Below are 13,828 nucleotides of genomic sequence, written 5' to 3'. Positions count from 1 at the left end.
GATACATGTGTGCAACACATCTTAAATCTCTTTTCATTGCCTTCCCTTCTCCTTCTCTTCTCCCTCCATTTCTTGGTCACTTTTCCTTTTGCAAATAGTATGAATCAATGGCAATGATAATATTTCAACTAAAAGACACTTAAAAGTAAAGAATAAGATAAAACCATGTTTATAGCACCACAATTTGTAATAGCTAAATTCTGGAAACAACGCAAATGTCTATAACTAAGGAATGGATGAAAAACATATGGTACTTTTATATAATGGAGTACTACCCAGCTATAAAGAAACATAAACTTGAGACATTTATATGGAAATGGATGCAACTTGTGACCATACTCATAAGTGAAATAAATCAGACTCACTTGTGTAAATGTCATATTGAAAGAAGCTAAACATGTAAATAACATCCAAAATGTACAATAGAGATTGTGAAAAAGGAAGAAACTGTTCAAAGAAAAATAAAAACTGGGATGAGGGAAAGCAGAAAAGAAGGAAGGGCAAAGGAAAAATATATATACAGATAGTTATACTACTAATTGATATTAGTCCATTGAAAAGAAAGGTTTATACCTATATTGTTTGATCAATTTTTCATGCCTGCATCCTGTAATCTACTTTGAAGACAGCAATACACAATGTACTAATGATTATTACTCTTCTACAATCTTACCTTGAAATTTTGTGCCACTGTTTTTTTTAAATTAAAAAAATAAGACTGAAGTATTTTTTCCAACTATATTTTGCTATCCAATTACATCAATACTAGCCTACCTTCTTTGGGATGGCTTATTTGGACAAAATTTCAGTTTCATGTAAAATTTGTTACTTATATAGCAAACATGTCTTGAATTATGGGTCAAGAATTGTAAATGATATACAAATAATGTTCCTTACTTTTTGTAAATTATTTGCTAAAGTAATTAAAGTTTGCATTAACTATAATGAAACTATAATTTTCAAGTTACACATTTTTCTATTAGAATAACATCTAAGGCATGATTAAAAATGTATTATTTGAGGGGTGAAAAGTCTCCCTACAAGATACCACAAGATACCTCAACACAATATACACTTAAGTAGAAATGCTAGGAATGGAGGAATTAATTTAATAATCCTGAAATTTGTTCTTTTGGGAAGTTGCTATCAGATTACTAGCAGAATTATTCATATTTACCTCTGATATTTTGCAATTTCTTAAACAAAATTAGAAACACTAGCTTTCTTGGATGGTTCTGGTATATTTACATGTATAATGTGTTCAGTACTTTATTTTATCTTTTGCAAAATATTTTTATTTATTAGCTAGAAAAGAGAAGACTATTGTTCTTTCTCACCGCTCTCCAGCATTTTTAGTCTCTGGTTATCTGAAATCTGAAGCTTATTAAATACAAAGGGAATTAATAAAATATTTGCAATTTAGAAGATGTCAATCCTTTAAGAAATGCCAGGAACAGCAAAATATCACAGTTCAGGCAAAATTTTTCACTGGAAGGAAATTGTGGAGACAGTTTTGTAAATACAGATTATGATTTCAAATGGGCTAGCTCCTTTGGGATTATTATAGTAAGCTCAAAAAATTCAAAGAATTTTTAAGTGAATGGGATGTAGCAAGTAGAAATGATTCGTTTCCTGTGATGTACAAACAGTATACTGCAGGGACCAGGAATTCAGCTCAGCAGCACAAGCTCCTGCCTGGCAAGTGCAAGGTCGATCCCTAGTAGAACAGTATAGTGCAATAAATGGAGACCCTATTTATCATAAGCTAGCTTGGTTTCTAAAAAACAGAAGTTAACATTTTAAGAGTGGTCAAATGCACTTTCTGGAAAGTTCTTCCTTTTCATGTGAATTTCATTATTATCCCTCCCTATGAGTTAATGGTAAACTTACAGTAGAGTGAGAAGGGAAGAACATGGATTAAAAAGGTCCTTTTATTGTACACTTAGCATTTCAGAAGAGAAAACACAAATAAGCACTATATTATAAGATGCCAATAAATCATTGATAATGTTCCCAGATGTCATGTTAACAAAAGAAAAACGGTGTTTGAGGTTTCATCTGGATTCAGTGGAACATAAAATGATGATCCATTACCAGTGTGCACACATGTGGTGGTGCTGGTGGTGATGGGAGATGATTATGCTTTGGTTAAATACTGAGCATTCCCAGTCTTGACAGTAATTACCAGATTTTGTAAATTTCACAAGAAAAATCAGTTTTTTAAATTAATAGAATTCTAGTTTTTCAAATACAAAGTCGGCAAAAATTTTGCTTTTATGGTTTCTTGTTACATTAATAATCATTAATTCTCATGTCTGAAGATTATGTATTTGGAGGTTCAATAAAATGGTGAAATGAAAAAAAACTCAAAGAGATTTGACAGAGGAAGCAAAACAAAACAAAATAAAACTCTGTCGTCTTCATTACATACAATCGTTCTTGTTATTTCCTGTGTACCCTATATTCCCAAGCTCCTTGCATTTCCCTGCCTCCTTTCTGAATAGTATTATTTTTTAAATAGTCCTTAGGGCAGCCAACATTGAACTGATATATGTAGTATGTCAGTTCCAAGTTTATCAGTAAATACTCAACAGGAACTTACCCGTTCAAGTGTGCTTTCAGATACTGGCAGCAGCTAATGCTTTGGAAGCCTGCCGTCCTTTTTCCTTGGATAAATAATGCCACTTGAAAAGACAAACACCACTATAATTCCTGTGGAGTTAGGATAAAAGTCTTCATCTAGCACACTATGATTTCGCGAAAGCATCAATCAGACTCACCAGATAATATCTGAGTCAGCTGTTCCTACTTTTGTATTGAATATAATGAAAAGTATGAAACAAATGCTTGTCACAATTCTGTCTCATTGAAAAAATATTTAAATAAATACTGAGACAGAGAATTGGAAGATGTAGCAATTGGAAGGACAATAAGTAATTTTATCCAGAGGAGAACTTGATTATGTGATATCCAAAAAATCGGTTAACTAAAAGTAGCATAAAATATGTTAAATATGATAAATACCGGAAGGTTTAAATAAATTTTGTGATAAAGATTTCCAAAAATCATAAGCATGTGTAATGGTACCTTATGCAAAGATAATATTTCCTTGACTATCGACATTTTAATTTATAACACATGCAAGTGTCTACAATGCTAATGTTTAATAAAGATTATATCAGAAAACAAAAATTATGGGGTAAATGCTGTGGCACAAAATGCAGTGAATTAACTTTGAAGTATGGTGACTTAAAAATTGTAAGATAGTAAATGTTTACCGTATGTGAGAGGCTATAATGACTTACTGCGACTTTAAAAGCAAAACTGGAACTCAGCTCAGTGGAATCCTGGTTACGTGAACTATAAACATTCAGTGTGTCCTAAGGTTTTATCTTCTGCTTTCCGGAACAAACCAGAAAATAAAGTGGGTATACTGCTGTGTGAAGATCAAGGACATCCCATCTGTTAAGTCTTACAGATGTAGCATATTCTGTGACTGAATACAGAAACCTTTGATTAAAAAATTTGCTTGGGAGAAGGACTTCTGGGCCATAGAATTGATGCCTTTTGCCAGAATATCTTATTAGGTAGGTCAGGAATCTACTGAGGCACTTCTATCTAACAGGGGAGGTAAAATGCTAACCAATCATAGAATAAAAGTGTAATCTTGGACATTTAACAGAAAGGAGGGGTAGAAAAATTAAAATTACTTTTTTGTGTGTTTTCACTTAGTAATTTATTTTTTAAAACAATTTTCTGTAAAAATTAAAAATGCATGTGTACATATAGATTATGTGAATTTCAGAAATAAGTGGAATAGTCATTTTTGCAGTATTTTTGTGGAGAATTTTCTCAATTCAATTCATAAATATTTCAAATGAAATATTTTCAACAGTATTTGTACTCGTAGTTAAGATACCACTTTAAATTATTAAAACATCCCTAAGATTCATTTAGAACAAGAAGAAACCTAGCAGAGCAAAAACAACCCTAGGCGCCAAAGGCAAGGCAGGGGGCATTACAATCCCTGATTTGAAATTATACTACAAAGCTACTATACCAAAAAAAAAAAAAATGGCATGGTACTGGCAAAAGAAAAGAAAAGAAAAGAAAAACCCCTGAGGACCAATAGAAGAGATTAGAAGATACAGAAATAACACCAAACACACTTAGCTATCTCATCTTTGACAAAGGGGTCAAGCACATTCACTGGAAGGAAGAAAGCTTCTTTAATAAATAGTGCTAGGAAAATTGCTTTTCAACATGTCAAAGACTAAAACTAGACTCATGTCTATCACCATGCACTAAACTAAAATAAAAATGGGTTAGATCTAAATATTAAAACAGAAACAATAAATCTTCTGGAAGAGAGAATAGACAGAACTCTTGAAGACATAAACGTAGGCAACCATTTCATGAACAGAATCCAGATTGGACAGGAATATTACAGAGAATCAATAACTTGGATGTCACCCTACTAAAAAGCTTTTGCACAGAAAAATTACCTATATAGTGAAAAACAAAGCACAGAGTGGAAAAATATCTTAGACAATTGTTCCTCAGATGAAGGACTAGTCTGTAGAACATATTAAAAAGTTGGAAAAAAACCAAATCCCCCAAATATAAAGATCCAATCCAAAAATGGGCATCTGAGATGAATACATGCTTCTCAGAGGAAGAAATAAAGATGACAAATAAATATATGAAAAAATTTTTATCATTGGTCACTTAAGAGATGCGAATTAAATGAATGCTAAGACAGCATCTCATCCCAGAAAGAATGGCTATCAACAAGAAATCAACCAACAACAAATACGGGAGGAGCTGTGGGGAAAAAGGAACTTTTCTGCACTGTTGGTGGGAGTGCATACTGGTGAAACCACTGTGGAAATTAGTGTGGAGGTTCTTCAAAAAACTAGCGTTAATAGTTTCATTTGATCTAGCCATTCCCTTTCTGGATGTCTTCTTACAAGAATTTAAAATACCATGCAACAGTAATATGTGAACACCCATGTTTATAGCTGCACAGTTTGTAATAGTAACATTTTAGAAACAGCCCAAATGCCAATCAACTGTGAATGGATAAAGAAGATGTGGGCTTCTTTTTTTAATAGAATAGAGTACTATTCAGTCATAAAGAAGGATGCAGTGGAGACATTTCTAGTAAATGGATGTACCTTGAGAACATATTTTAAGTGAAATAAATTGAATTCATGTGTTTGGATATCTCATCCTTTCTCTTGTATGAGATACCAAATGTGCATATAATGATCAAAGTATATAAGTTTTATTGTAAAAAAGGAAGGAATTTTTCAAAAGAAAGGGCACTAGGAAGAGGAGAAGGAAGTAAAGAAGAAATGTGGGGAAAAAAAGAGTCCATACTCTTTTTTTTTTTTTTGGTACCAGGAATCATACTCACGACCTCATACTTGCCAGGCAGGTGCTTAAGCCACTGAGCTAAGTTCCCAGCCCCTAAGTCTGTACTCTTAAATGAAATAAATCAGACACACATGTTTAAATATCGCATTGTTTTTCTAGTGGGAGAAACTGAACAGGTAAATAAGGACCAAAATTTATAACAGATATTGGGAAATAGGAAGAAAATATTCAAATGGGAAAAGGGATGGGGGAATGAGAAAGGAAAGAAGGGAAAAGAAAACAGAATAGAAAAAAGAAAATGTCAGCATAACTTTTGTAAACAAGGAAGGCTTAAAGTTTAAGTAGGCTTAAAAGGAGCAGAAAGAGTTGGAGAAAAAAGAAGTGTTAAGAAATAGCACATACAGGCACAAACTTCCTTCCAGTGGATGTGATATTTATATATCTAAAATGTACCAGTAAAGTTAATAAAAAATAAATTAATACTTTGCACACTAAAACTCATTAAATTGATCATTCTGATTCATTATCTGATTCATGCTTCATCATTTTTTTACTGTGTTGTCAAGTGTGAGAGGGTACAGCATATGATCTCTCCATTTTATTTGTATTCATCATCACATTCAGAACAAAATTTTCACATATCATTACCTCAGCGTTACCAGCTGCAGCTGGAGGTCTCATGCATCTTGAAGATCCTGGCAAGGATCCTGGCACAGTGACCAGTATGCCAACTCTCTGGTGGTAGCAAGATGATTCTGTTTCTTCCACTCCCTGGGGATCCTTCAGAAACTCAGGTATCCCTCATTCCTCAAGGAGACTTGTGTTAGCAGCGAATGCCTTCATGTTGTGTGTGAAAGGGAAGTGTTAGAGGCATCGTCTCTGAAAACACTGAAGAATGAAGTGCGGGCCATTTCTGAACATCGGGAAGATTTCCACATGTACCCCAGCAAGACCTCAATTTACTGCATAATATGCTTCACATATAACCAGGTGAGGCTTGTTGATTTACCAAACTCTTTCCAGTTGTTCTCTAATATAATCACTGAATGTGATCAATTCTTTTAAAAACTGAAAATTTTAGGACAAACTCTACTTCGAAGGGGAGAGTGAAGCAGTAAGTATAAATTTGAATCTTGGATTAACAGGGACTTTGGGAACAGAGAGGAACTCAGTAAATAATCACATTCATGGTTCCATCGGGTGTATAGGAGAACTTGTTTTAAAACTCCATTTATCAGATAAAAATACCTAATGTTAACAAGCTATTAAAAATAGAAAAGAAAAAGAAGACGGTGATACACTGTTAAGTCCTCCTAGTGTTGGGCAAGTTAGGGTCTGACAGCTTGAATCTTATCAAGGTCATGGTCAGTCTGGCTGTGAGCACCTTACTACCATCAACTCCATGCTGATTAATATCAACAGGGATTGTCTGAATCTCTCGTAATTGGGTTAGTTCGGAGAAGCTCAGCAGAAATGCAAAGAGCTCAGTACAGGACAGTGTAGAGAGATTACAGGAAAAACACATTGTGGGTTAGAAGCAAAGCAGCTGGGAAAACTAAGGAATGAAATATCAAACTATTAATAAGCTACACAATTTAATCTTTCCTACAGTGTGTGCAGTATCATCTTAATTCAAGGAGTTGTGGCTATGAAGAGGCTCAGGTCTGAAATTCTGACGAGGCCTAGACTTTCTATTTTGTTGGATTGAAACAATTATTTGTTCATCATTCATAGTTTTGCTGTTGTACCAGGGTCCATGGGAGGTCCATTTAAGATCTGTGTATGCTGGCATTGTGAAGAACAAGGACTAACATTTCTACCTTCTCCACAGTCCTGTGATGCTGGGATTCTGCTCTCTGAGGAAGCAACCCTTCTCCACTGACCTTGGTGTCCCTGAGAGGACATACCAGGAAGGTCATGGGTATACCAACCTGCAAACTAGTGCAAATACCTGCCGCTGAAAATATCATGAATACCATTGCAAAGAACAACTGTTTGTGATATTGACAGGAGTAGGAAGCAAATAAGAGACAAAATTCTACTTAAATTCTCTAATACCTACAATATACAGAAACTCTAGGAGAATTAAAGAAGTGAACAAAACCATCTAAATTGCTGCCCACCAGCAGTTTATATTCTAGCATAGAAAGGCCAGTAATAAAAATTTTAACAAGTCAAATGAATAGTTCAGTTGGCAATAAGTGTCATATAACAACGAAAGAGTAATTCTTTGTGTTGTTTATATCCTTTCATAGTAATTATTACCTGGGTCTTCCTAACGCTTTATATTTCTCCCATCCCTTGCAGCAGTATTTTTGTGTTAGGATATTTGATTACAAGTAACTTAAGCAAAAAAAACAAAAAAAAAACAAACAAAAAAAAAAACAAAACCTCACAAGATAAAGCTGAAGAAACCAGACAGGATAGTGCAGGCCAACAATCACCTCCAGGGCACTTGGGAGCCCAAAGGGATTGCTAGTTTCATCTATGAACTTTTGCTAAATGGAATATATCCTTTTGCTATCTTTGTGGCATGCTACGCAGGATTCAAAATACCAGGAAGAGAAAACTGCCTATGTCCTTTCTTTCTTTTTTTTTTTTCTTCCTTTTTCCGGTACGGGGGATCAAACTCACGACTGCCTGCTTGCAAGGCAGGTGCTTATGCCACTGAGCTAAATCCCCAGCCCCTATATGTCCTTTCTTTGATTCTTCTTGAGTGAAGGAAAGTGGTTCATCTCTGAAGAGCTTCTGGCTCATCTCAGAGTTCATGAGAAAAGGCAGAGACTAATGCAGTATGCCACCACAACAGCTCGTGTGCAGGGAACTCACTACTTAAAATAAAATTGGAAAGCTGTAAGAGGTAAGAAGTAGCACCAAAAAGTGAAACCACTAAGGTCAACTTTACTATTTAACTGCCATACCTATTAGTCCAAATAAACTAGGATTGCTTTTCTATTATTTTCTGAGTTTTCCATCCACACACATTTAAAAGAGAGTTAGAGATTTACTAGCTCTCTAAATGAAATAATTGAAGGGTAGGATTGTTATATTACCCTCATCTCCAATTCTTTTTCTACGTGTTTGTTAATGTTAATGATAATACAAATTTGCAGATCTTTACATGGAAATCATCTTGATAACGGGAAGGAAAGTTACTCCTTACTTAACCTAAATTTCCATATTCTTTAGCAACTATTGAATAATGATAAATTTACATTTAGCAAAATTAACATGTTCTTCATTCTTACCTTGTTGACCGGGACATAGTTGTGACTGGAAATGTGAGCCCATGTAGATCTGTGAAAGTAATCTCTTTTGTTTAGTGTTACAATTGGTTATAAAAATCTCCCAAATCAATTTCCCTTATCTTTATAAATGTGAGTGAAATAGTTGTTTTATTTCTTCTCTGACATAGGAAAGGCTAGGCAGAGGTGATTTCCATCCTAACTTGACTGTTTTAATGGTTGGACTTCAAGATTCCTGTCCTCTTTGTTTGATGTGAGTTTGCCTAAGAAGCTTCTTATCAGTATTTGTTTGATGTCATCTATGAAGGGGCTTCTGATGGTCCATTCACCAGTTTTACAGATGTTGCTTACTGATGCTCCCATTTGTATTATCACATCCAAAGGCCATTAAAAGGACTTTTCTTTAACTCATGAATCATGGTATCAATTATTTCAACCAAATTCCAGGGAGGAGACTAGTTACCTAGATCTCCTTCTAGTTCTCAGAATCTGCGTGCTTCTTCCTGCTTGGACTGACAACGGAAAGACCAGTTTTTCTTAACATCCCAGCCTTGCTCTTCCTGAGTACTATAAAAGTAATGGTCCTGGATGATCACAGATTTCTACCCTAATCCATCTTCCAGGCTCTGGCGAACAAGGACCTTTTGTTCACTTAATGCACACTTAAAGCTCCAAATATGATCTACTTTTATCAACTTCTAATAAATGCCATAATAAGCTATCACTGAATTTCTAAAGTTATATTTTTAAAGAAATTGCATAAACAGTTTTCCTTAGAAATATTGTATAGTGCATGTGTGATAAACTATATTAATATCTCTTTTCTTTAATTCTAGAAAATTGAAAAAATTGTGCAAACTAAAATTTAGACAGATTCTTCTGTTGTACTTACTTGATTAATTTTACATTGTAATATTGAAAGATTTTATAACATGAATCAGAAAAAAATGATCCTGCTTCTATAATGAAACACATATGAGAGTTAAACAAAGGTAAAAGGTAAATACTGTGCGAACTTTTTCACCTTTAAAGAGATTTCTATAAATTTTTATCAACCTTATTAAAAGTAACAATTAAAATAATTCTATAGTTAGTCATAAATTGTGCGACTTTTTTCGTAATTTTCTTACCCTGGAGACCTTGTAGATACTTTGCTTATTATATTCATTCAGAAACAATCGAATACAGTCCATTGGCAGTCGTTTTAGGAACTTAAACTAATATAAGGTGCAGTTCAAAAGGTCAGGCTTTGGAATGCTAGGAGGGAAGAGTGGGCCAGGATTAAATCAGAAAGAGAAAGAAAGATAATCCATAAAGTCGAAAAGTAAAAAGTATCAGGGTTGTCATTTGGCATCCCTTGCAGTGGAGAAAAATAAAGACAAATCAGGGATGAGGTACATAAAACAATAAGAAGTGTTGCCATTTTTCAGGTAAAATGACCAGGGAAGTTTAGATTGAGATCACCTAAGGTACACACTTGGCTGAGAGGAGAGAAAACTGTTCAGGCGCAGGAACGGTAAGTGCTAGATCCTGAAGCAGAAGTGGAAACCAGGAGGATTGGAAGAAGAGGAAGCAGCCTTGTGTGGCCGGGGCAGAGTCTGAGGCACTGCAAGGCAGACAGTGCGATCAGACAGCAAAGGTTTAGAAGAACACTCCAAACTGCTGGGTTTAATGGAACGGTCATCTTGCAGGAAGATTGCGATGAGAGGAATGGCCTGGCCTCGCTTCTGCAGTAAACAGTGCACTCTGGCTTGGACTTTGAGCTTATATTTTAAGGAGGCAAAGCTGTCAGGAGTGGTAAGATCAAAAATGCAGAGCAAATAGGAGATATTAGCAGACTGAGTGTAATAGATAGATTAAAAGCAAAGCCATTCCCCTGAACTGACAGAAGTTTTGCTAGATGTACAGTTGATGATCAGAATTTTTCTAATATGTACAGCTGATTAATGAATGGTCTTACAGAACACATATTTCAATATACATATATTTAGTTAACATTCTCACATACATAATAAAAATAAGTAATTTTTTGAATAGAGATGACAGGATGAATCCTTTAATGTGGGAAACAAATATTCTTACCAAGAAAGTTCTCAGACGTATATTGGGAAATTTTGACTGTCAATGTTCCGGCAGGAAAAAGATGCTATTCAACAGATTTAAATATTATTTTAATGAAGGAAGTATTTGCTGAGATATGAGCGGAGTTCAGGGGACCAAGAGTGGTGAAACAGTCACAATGGAACTAGCCAGAGCAGAAAGCCATGACCACACCTGAAGTGGTGAGCCACTGACAACACCAAACCAGTGTCACCACACAGAAAAGAAGCCATGTGCAGAGCTAAAGAAAGGAAGCAAGAAAGTGGGCAAAGGAAACAAAAATCCAGTTATCTTTCTCATCTTACTCTTTTTATGGCCCCTTCCACTGTCTCACCGTTGTCAGAATAGAGGGGAGCAGTCCACAGGGTTCAGTATATGAGGTCAGCCTTTGGAATATTGGGAGGGAAGAGAGGGCCAGAGACTGAATCCGGAGGAAAAGAAAAATGTACAGCACAGAACATCATGTAACTTCAGGAAGATCTGAACCTCAAGACATACATGCTGACAAAATTCAAGCCGGAGAAAAGAGAAATTGTGTCTCTATACTGATAGCTTGAAACACTCAGTTGTAACTGCCTCTTTTCTTAGTCTGTGCTGCAATAGACAGTTTCCTGAAAAAATATCGCCAAGACCTAGCTTGAACAAAGCAGCAACTGTAATGGGAATGGGTTGGCAGTCATTGTGATCAGAACGCAGTCCTAATCATGAGAATTCAGAGGGCTGGGCTTCATAGACAGAGATTACAGATAGAGAAAATTAAAATCAGGTCCCCTCCTGCAGTACCAAAATATTTATCCCAGGATTTTTTTGGTTGTTGTTTTTACCAAAACAGAAAGGTAAGATTCTGAATGAACAATAGAGAAATGTGTTTAATTTATTTTTCATTTCCAATGAAATCAAAACTTTATCCTTTCATGAGATTCTCTATCCTCTTTTTCCCAGCCAAAAACTTTGTCCCTAATTCAAGGTCATGTGTTTTAAATTTAAAACATTTAAAAAATCTTAGAAAAGGCTGTTGAAGGGATCAGTGTACAACAATTGCCGTGGTTTGGAAAAATGAATAGAAAAACTAAATCTTGAACTGTAGGCATTAGTTAACTGCTAGAGACAAAAAGATTCACAAAGTTAATTGGTAAAATAATACAGTCTTATTTATAATAGTATTCAATTTAATTTTCAAACTTTCTTAAATTTCTTACTAAAGAAATAGAAAGTTAGCTATCACTCTCAACGTTGATCAATGGCCTTTTTGTAGGAGAAAGTACCTACCTCTCCTCTCTGAGACAATTAGCCATAAGGTTTGGCTTTGGGAGTTGAAGGTTAAAGGGGGAAGGGAATTATAAGAAGAAAATTAAATTTAAAATTTCAATTCAGGATTAATAAATTATTAAGTCTTTTTAAATTTTTTTATTATAAATTGATGTGGTAAACAGACCAGATATTTTTAGTAATTTTCAATGGCATGAAATGAATGCATTTGGAAAAGTATTTATAATTTTTGCTAAAATATAAAGTATAGTACTTTAATCTGAAGCACAGGCAATTTTGTAGCCAGAAAGATTATGATAAGGAGATAACTCTGTTTCTTAAAAGTTACATAAAATTTTTATATTAGTAAGCTCTTTCCTAAATTGTAAATGAAGACAATACTTGCTGCACAAGCTTACAGTGAGATATTTTTGTTTATTTGTTTTTTGAACCAGAGTTCTTGTTATGTAGATCAAGCTGTCCTTAAACTCACTATGTAGCCAAGGCTGGCCTAGAACTCACAGAGATCCTCCTGTCTCAGTTTCCTAAGTACTGGGATTACAGGTGTGCACCACCATGCTCAGGTCTTACAGTGAATTTTAAGTGAGATATTTGTTGAGAACATGGCCCAGCACAAAAGCAATAGTATTCCTATAAGTTATGGAAATGGTACTACTCATATCACATGGTAAAAGATGCTAGTCAGTGATTACAATGTACTATAATGTTTACTATTACTTATATACAAACACACTATATATAAACATTATATAAATTATATATATGCATATATATATTTATTTGATTTATAGAGAAGAGAGGAGATTATTAGGTCAAGCTTACAACCGGATTTCTGTAGGAGTATCTTTTGGTCACTCATGCTTTCAACAAATTTAGGCAAGCTTTTTTCACAAACGATATCTATGCTACTTACAAAATAGACCATCTAGTGGAGAGAAGGAAGTGAGAAACTAAGAAAAGAGTGGGTCAGATACCACTTTTCTGTTTGAACCCATTCTTCATTCTTCTCTTTGCTGTGTGCTGGATGTATGTGCAACCTGCTGAAATCCTGTTCTGGTTGGGTTTGTTCAGATGAACCCGGAGCAAAGGGGTAGGGCGGTGAATGAGAAGTGAGTTTCCACTGTGATACTGAAATCTGTGTTGTCTGTTACATTAGAAATTTAGCAGAAGCATTTAATTTTTGCAATCTATAATTGTTAATATTAAAATAATGTAATAATTGTAAAATACAATTTAACAAGTTTTAAAATTTATATTTGGCTAGAAGAAATGTGCAAAACACACAAATTCCTCTTAGGAGTGTTTTTCTTTAAAATGTGATCTGTATTTTTATCTTTTCATTTCAAATATGTAGCCAGCATAACACTTAGTGCTAAGGTACTAAACAAGAATTTCCATTATAAGACTGTTTTATATACATATACCTACATACATGTACATATATGAGATAAAATAGTAGCATAAATAATGGGAAAAAAGTAAATATTTTTCACTACATGTGATATAATTGCACATTGGTAAGATAATGTAAACTGAGATTAGAATGATGCAGAAGACAGAATTTCTCTTCACTTTTCTATTCAGCCCTTAATTTGCTGGCCTTAAGAGCACATGGTAGGCATCCAATGAGCACTTGCTAAATAAAGTAATAGAATAATTTAGTAAGATAAAGATTAAAATAAAATATAACTGTATGTCTCTTCTATGAAAAATATATAATTAGAAATATTAGAAATAAATTATTTATTATAAAAATGAAAATAAAATTACTTTGAAGAAAAAACATCATATTACCATAACATAGTTAACAAATATATGAACGGGACCATGCAATT

This window comes from Cavia porcellus, unplaced genomic scaffold, assembly GCF_034190915.1.
Source record: "Cavia porcellus strain 051 isolate PalLab524CR breed Dunkin Hartley unplaced genomic scaffold, mCavPor4.1 scaffold_11, whole genome shotgun sequence".
Taxonomy (NCBI): domain Eukaryota; kingdom Metazoa; phylum Chordata; class Mammalia; order Rodentia; family Caviidae; genus Cavia; species Cavia porcellus.
Note: the sequence above shows the minus strand (reverse complement) of the source record.